At 50.0% G+C, this 13,259-nt stretch overlaps 2 protein-coding genes across 3 annotated transcripts in view; one reads left to right on the top strand and one right to left on the bottom strand.

Annotated features, from left to right (window-relative positions):
• LOC119651982 (gamma-aminobutyric acid type B receptor subunit 1) overlaps positions 1-7,175 on the bottom strand; it is a 768,875-nt gene extending 761,700 nt beyond the window's left edge. The window contains exon 1 of the mRNA XM_038055893.1: positions 7,066-7,175. The gene's annotated coding sequence lies outside the window, so the exon portion shown is untranslated. The remainder of the gene's footprint in view (positions 1-7,065) is intronic.
• Positions 7,176-7,413: 238 nt separating this feature from the next.
• LOC119653244 overlaps positions 7,414-13,259 on the top strand; it is a 197,118-nt gene continuing 191,272 nt past the window's right edge. Inside the window, exon 1 of one of the 2 annotated variants that reach the window (XM_038057844.1) lies at positions 7,414-8,562. The gene's annotated coding sequence lies outside the window, so the exon portion shown is untranslated. The remainder of the gene's footprint in view (positions 8,563-13,259) is intronic. The other variant, XM_038057845.1, reaches the window with a different exon arrangement.

Raw genomic sequence — 13,259 nt, 5'->3', positions numbered from 1 at the left:
ACAAAAAACGACGATAGAAGAAGAGGGGGTGATGCCAGGCGCATCATCGGAGGACAAGCTGCTGGCCTCCAGCCAGGAGAGAGTAGCCGTCGAGAGCAGTACACTCGGCGCCAGCCGTAGCATCGTTGTGCTGAAACCAACCGCAGAGACCTCCCGGAGCGAGGCGGCAAACGGATTAGTGGCTTCCAGCCACTATCCACTGCCATCAAGCTGGGTGTAGCGAGTACCAGGCATAGTACTCCTAACCCGAAACCCTCAGCGCCGGGAGATCCCTCGAAAGCGAAAACCGACAAGAATGTCGGTCGCCGGCTAAGAAGCGAAGGTCCATTAGTGTCCTGCTCAAGAGCCATGTATAGTCTCAGCAAGATTGCTAAGAATAAGGAGGCCAGTACTGTCGGCGAGCGGGATGAAAAAGACCTCGCTAAATACGCAAACGCCTGGCTAACGAGTATCTACCGTTCTGAAATGCAATCGATCTCAGGACAAAGTCGAGCAAGATAAAAGCAGAGTGGGCAAGAGCGCAGACGCTAAGCAACATCCGAAGGAAATTGCGCAGCAACCTTCAGCCGACGGGCCACGAACTGCGAAGCCCTTCAACGACGCTGGAGGCGTGGACCAGTGTTGAGGCCAGACTTTCGGGCATGGTCTATGAGCATCTCGTGGACACCGGAGGCAAACAACCGGGACTCCTCCACTTTGATTCCTCCCAGGTAGTCCGTGGGTTTCACGTAATAGCTTGTATGGACCAGTTCTCTAAGGACTTTCTCGGTTCGTGTGTCGCTAAGGTCAGCGACGCCTGGAAGGGCATAAACCTCAAGATCATCCCTTACGACGAGACTCCCAGGAGACCGGTCGCACGCATCTGCTTGCTGAAGATCCGCATGGATAAGGACAAGCTCGTCCAAATCCTGCGCCTTCACAACCCCGGGATTCCCTTGGACAACTGGGTTGTTATCAAGGAGGAGGGACCTCAGATAAACAGCCAGCCCGTACTACTCCGCATAAACGAGGAGTGGCTGGAGGCACTGAAAAAGGCTGATTACAAAGTGTGGTTCGGAGTCAGGAATGCCAAAGTAAAAGTGTTCCGCTCTGCAAAACCGGACGACGACCTTGACCCAATCGATGCCGCCAACGAGCTGTTGGAGGAGATGAGGATCGACGTCCGACGGGGGCTGACAAACCCCCCACGCAAGTAGATCATGCTGAGGGTAACGCAGATAAATCTGCAGCACTCGAAGTATGCCTCGACTAATCTGCTCGTCTTCCTCTTAGAGGAAGACATCGACATCCCATTAATACTGGAGCCCTGGGTCGGAAGCGACCGAACTATCAAAGGACTCCAAAGCAAATATTTTAATTTATTCTACAGTACAGGAGACGCTGATCAGGATAGACCTAGAGCGTGTATTCTTGCGAGGAAGAGTCTGCACGCTTTCCTGTGCCCGGACCTGAGTTCCAGCGACCTAATCGTGGTCAAGCTGGTGCAGGCGCGGCAGAGAACGTGTATATTTCCCCGGCTTACATGGCTCACGACCGATCAGCTCCGCCAGAAGAACTACAACATCTGACGAACACCATAGCAGCAAAGAAAGCCAACCTGCTGATAGGCTGCGACGCTAATGCAAGGCATACGCTTTGGGACAGCTCCGAAGTCAACGAAAGAGGTGAGTCATTCTTTGATTTTATTATTACTTCAAATCTATCGGTATGTAACAGGGGCAGTATACCCACCTTCCATTTCCCCTGCTAGGAGAACTGTGACGGATGGGAGGAGGTCCTTTATATCACCCTAATAACCGACAATGGGATTCTTAGGGTGGAGGACTGGAGAGTAGTTGACCAGAGATCCTTCTCTAATCACAGCTGGATACTTTTCAGTCTAGATCTCGCCGCAGAGGTCTCCAAGCCCTTTAGAGACCCCAGGAGGATCGACTGGAGAAAGTTTGGTCAAGTAAGTAAGACAGACGTACTGAAGTCAAAGGTCGGGGCTCTGCAAAAGGCATTCGATACCGCCTTTAACGTCTCGTGCCGTACTAAGTACAGCAAAAAGACCCTGCCACCGTGTTGGAATGAAGATCTCCCTAGCCTCAGGAAGCTGACCAGAGAAATCTTCAACATCTGCTACAAGCAAAAATACTGGCAGCCATACAAGGACTGCCTGAAGAAGTACAAGTCGGCCATCAGGACCGCCTTGGTTGGTCTTGGTTGAACTATTGTCAGAACATCAAAAACGCAAGTAAATCCGCGAGGCTCAGTAACATTCGTGTCCAATAAACATAAGAGCCCATCCTTTCTTAAAAAGTCCTCCTGCACGGAATCTTCCAACGAAACCCTACAGCTGCTGGTTCAAACACTTCCCCTCGAGCGAGGAGAACTGTGAGTCAGAACCTTGCTTGGAGGGTTTGCGGCCACCCCAGCTGCGCGAGACTATCAAATCGGTATTTACCGAGGATAGGATCGGATGGGCTATAAACAGCTTCTCCGCGTACAAATCTTCAAGCCGTTGTGCCGTGGCTTGTTGAGATTTACCGGAGCTGCATCTCTTTATGATACGTATCGCAGTCCTGGAGGCGCGCACGAGTGGTTTTCATATCGAAAGCAGAGAGGCGTGGTCATGAGTCCGCGAAGGACTTTCGACCAATCAGCCTGACCTCTTTCGTGCTGAAGACCCTAGAACGCGTCCTAGACATAAACTTAAGGCCCAGCATACCTGCCTCAATGGAAAACCATCATCATTCTCAAAACGAATACCACAGAAATCGCCCTCCACGCCTCCACGGTTGAGCGGTCGCTGCAATACAAGCAGTATACCCTTGCTGCCTTCTTGGATATAGAGGGAGCTTTTAACAACGTCAGTACCAACACCATCAAGGAAGCCTTGACCGGTATTGGATTGGAGGCGTATCTCACGCATTGGATTATATCCATGCTGAGTACCAGGATAATCCAGTCCGATCTGGGAGGCAACCACTTGACCAGAGCTGTGAACAGAGGCACGCCTCCAGGGTGGCGCCATCTCACCGGTGCTCTGGTTACTAGTAATGGACAAAATTTTACCTACATTGGACAGCAGCGGGGTGAAGGGGGTGAAGTATGCCGACGACTTGGTGATATTAGTATCAGGGATGTTCCTGTCCATCATGAGCGACATCATGGAAAGAGCGTTGCGAAAGGTGTGCCTGTGGGCCGCAAGATGCGGACAGCATACACCCAACAAAAACGCAACTGATGCTATTCACCACCAAGACAAGGATACCTGAATTCCATCTACCACGACTGAATGAACAGAGATTGGTTCTTTCCTCTAATGTAAAGTATCTGGGTGTAATACTGGATCCTAGGCTAAATTGGAGATTGAACATAGAACTGAGGGTTAAGAAATGGTGTCTCCGGCCGAAGATGATTCTCTGGATGTACACCGCTGTAGTGCGTCCGATCCTAACGTGTCGGCTCTATTGTATGGTGGCAGGCTTTGAAGAAAAAATACAATAGAACGAAGCTTAATAGGATTCAAAAAACCGCGTGTGCAGGTACTACTGGGGCTCTGCAGTTCTGCCCGGCAGATGCGCTCAATGTACCTCCACATTAAATATGTTGCAGCGTGCAGTGCTGTCAAACTACGTGAGTCCGGATGCTGGGCAGCGAAGTTCTGCGGCCACAGCAACATCCTTGACGCCATTCCCCATGGACTATGCCACACACAAGCTGAACTTCACGAGAAATTTTGCTGTAGACTTTCCAACCAGGGCAAAGTGGAAGACCGGCGGCGTGTTGCAAGGTTATGACTTAGTATTCTTTACCGACGGAACAAAGATGGCCTGTGGAGTCAGCGCGACGCGAATATATACAGTGTATCCAAGTCGTATGGTCTCCCAGGTTTCGCCAGCCAGTACTTCCAGGCGGAAGTACTGGCGATATTGGAAGTCTGTCGATGGCTGGAGCGAGATTCGAGTCCCAAGCGCCTTGTACTCAGCGACGACATCTTCCAGGCTGGTGGGGCAGTGCAGAGACGCACTGAACCGTATTTTTTTTTTTTTTTGGGGAGGTGGAAATCTTCAAAAGACTCTGGCCTGGGCACGCGAGAGTGTGGGATTTTTACCCACTAAAACCACCCACGACCCCCCCCCCCCCCTCTACCCTGTGGAAACAACTTTAGGTATTACATCACGGGGTGGAGTTAGCTTACTTTAGCTAGGTCTCCTTTCGTCTATCCGCGGGGATCGTAACCGATTCTTCCTCAATTCTTCTGCTTTTCGTAGTTTATCCTGGATTACAGCGATCATGGAATTGATCGCATCCCAGTCTTCCTGACAGGCTACCATTCTTCGGACAAAATTTTCCGGTGATAGCACTTCACCTAGAATTTCCTCTAAGTTCCTCCTTTCTTCCACGAACCTAGGACACTGGAAGAAAACGTACGCTTGGTCCTCTGAGACCCCGTCAGAGTTTGGACAATTAGGCGAGATGACGAACGCTGCATCGTCTGAGACGATCCTGAAGGCAGAACACACCCTTAAGGCAAACCTTCTGCAAACCGTACTCAGTTTTTGTGTATTAGCTAAAACTTGCAGTACTTTTCCCCAAACTGGAACTGCATACAGCATGATAGAGCTCACCACCCTGGCTATGAGCAGCTTGCAAGTATGCCGCGGACCTCCTACGTTCGGTATCATCCTTGCCAGAGCAATACTCGTGGTAGATGCTCCTTTACAAGTATGCCCTATGTGCTGGAGATGATAGACATCATCACCCCCAAGTATTTGATGGCCGGCTTAGAAGTGATGATACGATTCCCGATTCTAATGCAGGCGTAATTTCTCTTGCGGCGCTTCGTGATGAGGACCGCTTCCGTCTTTTCCTCCGCGAGTGGCAGTCCAGCACTCCCTAACCAAGCCTTAACAACACTGATTGCTTCGCTTGAGTACAACTCAGCATCCTCGAGATGCTTTGCGACCACAACCAGTGTTATATCATCGGCGTAACCCACCACCGTGGCCTCCTCCGGAATCGGAAGGTTTATACATGATGTTCCACAATAGTAGGCCCAATACGAAGCCCTGTGGGACACCCGCGGAGACAACGTACTCGTTGGGTCCATCATCGGTATCATACCAGAGTGTGCGCTCTTTCAAGTAGCTATCGATAATGGCGGCGAAGTAGGTGGGAACAACAATCGTCACCAGAGATTTTCGCATAAGGTTCCAATTGGCCGAGTTGAATGCATTCCTCACATCCAGGGTCACCACCACGCAATATTTGCTGGTACAACCCCTTCCGTGAATTGCATTTTCGACCAAGCCAGCCATCATCTTGATGGCATCAATGGTTGATACGGAACCCATACTGCCTATCCGAGAGGCCCCCTTAGCTCTCAACGACTGGAAGTATATGTGGGGAAGTTATAAACGACCCGCGCCAACATTTTCCCCATAGTGTCTAGAAGACATATGGGTCTATAGGAGGACGGTTCCCCTGGAGGTTTGCCAGTCTTAGGCAGCAGCACCAGCGTCTGCCGCTTCCATGGTGCACGAAAGATATCCTCCGACATGCACGTTTCGAACAGCTCCGCGAACATATCCGGTCTACATTTGACGGCAAGTTTGAGGGCCTTATTGGGTATGCCGTCAATACCCGGGGCCTTACTGTCGCCTATTCGACTGCAGATCTCCATCAGCTCGTCCCTGGTGACTGGTGGAATCGGCGTCACATTCAGGGGGCGCTGGAAGGTGTTAGTGTCCCCCTCTTACTGGGGAAATAACCCCTGAATTTTTTTCAACAAGAGTATAGGGCACGTGATCTGCGGAGACGATCGGTCTCTGAATCGTCCTGTCACGATATTATAGGCGCTACCCCACGGATTTATGTCCGCTTCCGAACAGAGCTCCTTAAAACATTATGTTTAACTCCGCTGGATGGCGAGCTTCCCTATAGGCATGCTCCTTTTGCGCGCTGAACCGTCCGGGCGGCACGCTGAAGGTCACTCTCCTCTGGGTTCCCGGGCATAGGAACATAGAGGGGAATGAGCGGGCTGACGGATTGACCAGGCAAGGCTCTGCTCTTGGCAGTCCTTCGGAGAATACAGTCGGCTGTCACCCTACCTAGCAGCCGCGGGCCTGAGATGGCGAAGGCTTATAAGCTGTGCCAAATCGAGGAGAATTTGTCCCGCTTATAACATAGCCTGATCACGAGAGCTCCTGTGCCAATGCATTCAAGATTATGGCGGTCTGCACGGGGCACTGGCCCATAGGCGACCATGCCGCTAGGTTCAGCATACCCAGCTCTGGCTAGAGCCAAGCTGCGGACACTGAGCAAACCATTCTTTGTAGACCTCAGAGAGATTTCTAGCTGCAGAGTGGGAGAGCTGCATTCTTTCGTGAATACTACGGGCTGGCTCTGAAAATTCGATCCGGCTGGACTTTGTCTCCCTGCTCCCATAACAATAGTCACGATCTTAGGAGTTTGTGACATCAGAACGGCGCACCAAAGCGCTAAGTGGGCTCCTCGGAGCTGCCACTGATACCTACCTACCTTCTATCAACCGAAATCCTAAAACCAACGCATCTTCATTCAGGAAGAACTTTCCCATTTGCATCAGTCTCCTCGAGAGCCAGGCAATCACCCAACAAAATGGATATCATTCTATCCGCAATTGGCGAGCATGATCGGAGCTAGAGTTTATATGGCACGTCCGGAGCCCAAATCATTTGTGCGCCATTTTGCGCGTGGCTGGCGTTTCTCTAAACTCCCACAATTTTTAATCAGAAGAGAAAGGGGGAATCAGATCGACATTATCTCCAGCTTCATTCAGAAATTTATCAATTTTATACAAATCGTCCAGCAATTTATATTCTGCAATATAAAGTGCTATTGTCGGCTAATCAATTTCTAAGTTTGTTCATTGGCCTTGGCACTAATGTATCTCAGTTTCATTAACAGAATGTGCTACCGCCAAGGCAGATGCAGAGATGCTTTAATCGAAAATAATCTGCATTCTTGTCATCGCATTCTAAGAACTTTGAAAACAGAATAATTGAGTGTTTGGGTGAATTTTAAAATGCAACTTACCAATGCCCATATTAAGGGGATTAGCAGCTTTCTTAGGTGATTTGAGTTCGACTTGGACTCATTACGAAACACAAGCGCTCATTGCATGAAAGTTTGCCGTTGACATGACGAAATGCATCATAAACTAAGAAACAATGACAACCGGAAGCTGATTAGCAACATTTCGCGCCTCCGCCGATACGGCAGTTTCGTCTGAACGTGAAACACAACCCTGAATACTCAATTAACATTTGGCTAACTTCGTAGTGGTTAAGACTACTGCGTTTGTCCCCGATACTAGCCGACGCCATCCGTCGCCCTGTTCAAAACAACAACAAAGCTGTCACCCGTACACGTCAACGAACGTCACTGAACATCTCAGTCAGTCGCAAGAGTCAGTTGTCCGTAAATCGTCCGTTTCTCCGCTTTGGTGGTTGGCTTCAGTCCCGACAGTGATTTCTGCGTTTCCATTGTCACCCCAGAAAAGACAGTGCAGAGTGCTCGGGGCGTTCGGATGATGATAGTCGCAAAGCGTGCGGGGGACTGCTGCCCGAAGTAATTGTGAAAACGACTCAGCGACGGCGGCTGAGGTTGTCTCGGAACTTCCAACTGTGCCTGAAACGTCAAATGGCGGATCGATTTGTCCGAATTGCTGGGTCCGCGGCCGCACCGATTTCCGATTAGTTTCAGTATGACTGCATCGCTCCCAGATTACCCAGGACAAATTAGTTGCTTGGTCGAAAGTGTTAGGATTCCGGGCAGAGTGTGAGTTGTGCAAACGTCGAGTGAGAAAAAGTTTCAGTCGCGCTTTGTGTCGACCGTCTGGCGGCCCTCCGCAAGGTGGATTTCGGGGAACCCCTGCTCCCGTGACCTCCACCGCAGATACTCCATCCTTGAACGCAAGACTTCCCAGATTCTAGCCTCGTCTCAAGACTGTTGCTTACCCGATCGTCTCCAGACCGGACCCTCGCTTGCTCTTCCACACAAAAGAAAGCAAAAACATTGCCGTCGACACAACAACTTTACCGTCAGCGTTCCCGTTGTGGTTCTGTGTCAAGAAGTGCACCTGGAAAATCTGAAATTGTCGTCTCCCAGCTCGGCGGAACCGCCGGATAGCCCGCTTACGGGAAAGTGCTCGTTGTCTTCTTGGCCGCGGTTTCCAGTGTTCCGTGCTAGCGTGTGAAAAGTGAAAATTCTGTTCATCGTCAAGAGAAAAGCCGCGGAGAAAAGTGTTTGTTTGTATGTTTGCCGTCGCTTGCCAGCGGAAAAAGTGAGTCTTCGTTCGCATTTTCTCGTTGCGTTTGTCTTTGTCGCGGCCTTGATTGGCATCCCATTGAGACCAGGCGGCGGTCGACGACGACGGCAGCCCGTCACGCTCCAAAGATTTAAGTGAGTGCAAGGGGAACCCGACCCGGACAGCTGGCGGCCAGATACAGGGAATCACCTGAATGAGTTCCAAAGGGTGACAGACACCCTCGAGCCAGGACTTCAATTGTTAACGGGATCCCAAATTCAGAGGTGAGTTCAGTTAGTTTTCAGATAAATTACAGTTTTGCCAGCAGCTGTTGGTTGGCTCCAAGAGGGCTGCGCGGTTCAGGGCCGTGCATGGTCGAAAAACTTTACGTAATGCAATTGCACCCGAGTCCCTGCCCCTCGGGAACGTCCTTCCACATTTAACAACCATTTTGCTCATGGGCCTAGTAAGGAATCCCCGGGCACCGGCCACCAGACAATTGTCAACCGCAAACTTTCCTGTATACATTTCTCTCCTTCGCTTCTCTCATATCGCACAGGCTTTCGTCCCGTTCCATTTGGACAATCCAACGCTCGGTGCCTCCCCTCTGGGCTTTGTTCGCTCCCACTTGTTCAAAGGAAGAAGATGATCGATTTACGAAACAACCACCGACACCGTCGCAACCCACCCCCGTCCACCCGCTCAAGGCCTCCGCCAGATCTCTCTCATTTGCCTGTGACACGGAAGTTGCGCCAGCCAGCCATCATCCAGGCTGGCGGGCGAACGAACAGAACAACTTCCCATGGTCGTTGCACCCACGCACGCACTCATTCACTAAAGGGGTGGATTCCGGTCGCATTTGACGTTGTTATGTAGATTTTTGCGAATTTCATGAAGCGGCTTGTTGATGTGACTCATCTCGGTATCTGCCACAATCACTTGAGTTTTTTATGGTGATGACGGTCGGACTTTTGTTTTGTTTGCGACTCCGCACGGCTCGGTGCGAACGATAAAAAATTACTGCCAAGAAAAATTGATTAACTTTTCCGTGCTTATGTCTGATAAGACGACGAGCACACAGAGGTGACAGGCTTTGCTGTGGCGAAACAAGGGGCTCGATGACTGGTCGGCTGTCCCTGGCCAATCTGCCCTAGAGCTGCCAGGGACTGTCTTTCTGGTTAATGTAATTTCCGCTCGTGTGGGAAACTTCCTCGGGATCTTCCTGTTGGACCCAGTTCAGATTACCTACAGACACTCCTCATCCTCCACTACTCATTACTGAAGTTTCCTCTCGTTCCTCTGTCAGCAGCTGGGCATGCACCCACAATGAGGGACGAGGCTGTTAGTTTACTTGCTGGCTTGTTGGTGGATGCATCACATCCAATCCAATTGTTTTCTTTCCGATTACAAGTGAATGGGGACAAGGCTTTCTGTCGCATAGTTGTGCGATTGCAGATATCAGGCAGACAGTTCGCATCGATTTTTCAGCCTCAATTCTTATCAGAGCTCTGTAGCTATGCTGACATTGCGGAGTGAAAGTGCACGGAATAAGAATGGATGTTATCTGGTCGTTCTTTACTTGACTTTGTAGGGTTTTTCCCACTCATAAAACCCAATTTAGCGTTAACGTATGTTGTCTTGTTTGTTTTGCTCTTGTTTTGGAGACGGATTGTGGTCGCTCCGAAAAGCCCAATTATCGCTGTGGTGCACCGTTTTGATACCCAATCCAACCCAAAAGCATCCAACCGACTCGAATCTTCAGAGCCAGCCCTTAACTTTTATGAATTAGGGATTTCAACGAAGAACCAGACCCTCAGCTCGGCTAGCCCAAACACAAACCTCCGACATCGAGACTAAAGTGATCAGGGGTCGTCAGCGATTTTTAACGATACCGGGAGTGACGTTCTCGAGGTCCCCGGGCAAGTAGTTCTGAATCGCTAACTGGTAGTATGCCTGCGTTCTAGCTAGTAGCGTTGAGAAAGTCTCTTGGTGAAAAACGAACCACGAATAAATGGTATACGTCGGGACAAGCTGGGAGTCCCCGGAGCCGTCGACAGCTCTCTGACCACATCGATGAAGTGATGTGAGCCTAGCTCTGCCAAGGTGGTAGTTGTGACTTGTATCAGGAACCAGCCCCTTCGGGACCTTTGTCGATAGTGTGCATTGGATCGGTGTTAGTAAAACGCGTTGACCAGAGCGAGCGCTAATCCGTCCGTCAGGCCACAGGGAACTGGGGTAAGGACTTTTCCTCCGAGGCTAAACCAGTATCTGACTATTGACACGATGCGCTTGTGACATTTACATAGAGAACAAACAACAAAACTAAAAAATTGGACGAAATATCAGAGAAGAAGGAAGAGCTGATTGCGTTTGGGCGCGGTACCTAAATGCATCATTCACCGCGGCGACCAGCAAAAGAGGTAGTGAGGGCTGAAATATCCGATATGACACCGGGACGTCCAAATAAAGAGGAAGCCTCACAAAGAGACGCGACTGACGATATGAGAACGCCAACTCCCAATATCCTGTAGGGTCCCTGTTTCGAAGAAAAACTAGTCCTGAGCAGCTAGATTCGGACATCAACCGAGTGGAAGTGCGCTCGACCGTCCTAGCCTAGTGCCAAAGAAGAAAGGCTCATCAGGAAATCCGCGACAATGGTGAAACGTACGTGATCGGCAAGGTTCCTCCAGAAGAACGTCAGCAAAGACGTCAAAAACGGACTGATGGAACTGGAGGAACTACTGAATCGCATCTCCTTCTACAGGTGAACGTGGACATCAGTTCCGCGCTTCCCGCTGAGAACACTGTACGTGCCAACCGAATCGCAGATAGCCCACCACCACCCCCAAAAAAGGATACAAAAAAGCACAAAAGGAAAAGCTTGCTTTGCCGCTATAGACCCGTCTGTCCAAAGACAAAGAGGCTTCAAAATCAGTAGCAGAGACTCTGTTCATTAAACCGACGGAAGGCAAGACATTCGCGAAAGTCCGCAGTGAAATTCAATCCAAAATCAAGATAAAACCCGAAGACAATGGAGCAGAAGTGTCGTCTATAAGGAAACGATGGGTGGCGGAGTTCTCGTCGAACAAGGCTCAAAGAGGGCTAGCAGGAAGGAAGGAAATGACTCTCGTTTCTAGTCTCGAAATCCGATGTCTTGACTGCCTCACAGAAAAGGTCGAATTGGGAAAGGCAATAAAGCGATAACCAATGCCCGAATAGGTATCACTTCTGCGAATGCTCGAGGCCAAAAACTCGCTGCGGTAGAAGTCCCCGAGCAATATGCGAGGAAACATCTTAACAGCGGGAAAATCAAAATTGGATGGATCGTATGCAGTGTACGAATGCGGATAACACCTACCAAGTGCTACAGGTGTCTGGACTATGGACACACGTCAGCGAATTGTAGGGGACCCGACATAAATGGAGCACGCCGCAGATGATCAGGAAGGTCACCAAGCGAATATTTGCAGCGAAAGCGAAAACTGCGTTTTCTGCAAAGATCATGACGCGTCTGATAAGAGCTTCGCACACACTGCGGATTCGGGGCGGTATTCAATCTTTAGAGCGGGGCTAGAAAAGGCTACGACGCGACTAACATGATGCTCGGAGTACAACTGCTCACAAGTTGCTAGCAGAGTTCCCTGTTGAAGTAAAAGCTAATATAGTGCTAATCAGCGACCAATACCGGAGCAGGAACCTAGCTTTATGGCATCTCAATTTATCGGATACTGCTGTCATCTGAGTTTGGGACAGCTTTCAACTTCGTGTTCTTGCCCAAGGCCGAGGGAATGGCTTTGTCTGGATTCGATGTTAAGGGATAACGTTTTTAGCGTTTACCTGGTAGGAGGTGACTTTAGTGTTATGGCCTTTGAATGGGGCATGCCGTAGCCAGACTCCCGAAGGAAACGGATCCTGGAAATGATAGCGAGAACTGGGCTCATAGTTTTAACCACCGAATCCACGAGGAATCCGAAGGAAACATCCCTGATGCCACTTTTGCGTCGCAATCTCTGGCATCGTCGCGTCGATGAACGACCAACCCGGCGCTAACCATGCGTGTGGAACGTTGCGAAAGTAAAAGTAAGCTCTTGAAACAGGCGAGTCTGGCTGGAGGGTGCTTCGCAGGGTGGCGGCGTTGCAGCTGACGCTGTCGTAAATTCGGCAATGAACCTGATAACGACAACGTCGATCTCCTACTCCTTATAATGCTTGATGTCAGAAATGCTGTAAAATGGACAGATATACTAGGCACATTAGAAAACTTAGACCACGTGCCAATCTATCCCTTACGGATTGAGGGATTATCTGATTATCCCTGCTCTATGTGACGCCGGAGAGCCAGAAGAGTATGTAGAAAATGTCGGGAGTAGCACAGGCATCCCTCCTATGACCGGACCTGCTAAGACTCGACATGCCAGAAAAGTCGCACCTGGCCGGTTATGCAGACGACATTGGGGCACTTGTTGCCGGACGCACTGTTGAACAGACGCAAAGCAGACTTGGCATATTAATGTGATGGATAAGGGAATGGCTGACTACTCATTGTAGTCATTTTGACTGGAATGCCGACCCTGCGTCCCATATCAATCAGTGAGTTGACTATAAAGTCAAAACCGACTCGAAGATGAGGTTCTTCGAGCAATCAAAACAGCAGCGGACAGGGCTGCAGCTGGAGTCTCAGCCTTGAGTCAACTAATGGCGAATATTGGAGGTCCTATGTCTACCACTAGATGTCTTCTTATAAGAACAACGTAGTTCATTTTGCTCTATGGCACAATGAGTGGGCTGATGCCCTTGACAAGGTAGTGCATCGTAGGCGCCTTCCTTAAGTGCAGAGACGAGGAGCATTGCGAGTGCCGCCTGCATATCGCACCGTCTCAGAACTGGCCGTTATTCTCCTTGCTAAGGAACATAAAGTTATCTACAGCCGGAAGGGCGGAAGCTTTCGTGAGTTGATTGCCCGTGATGAACGGCAACGCTC

Source organism: Hermetia illucens, chromosome 3, assembly GCF_905115235.1.
Source record: "Hermetia illucens chromosome 3, iHerIll2.2.curated.20191125, whole genome shotgun sequence".
NCBI lineage: Eukaryota > Metazoa > Arthropoda > Insecta > Diptera > Stratiomyidae > Hermetia > Hermetia illucens.
This window is presented reverse-complemented; position numbering and strand designations above follow the sequence as displayed.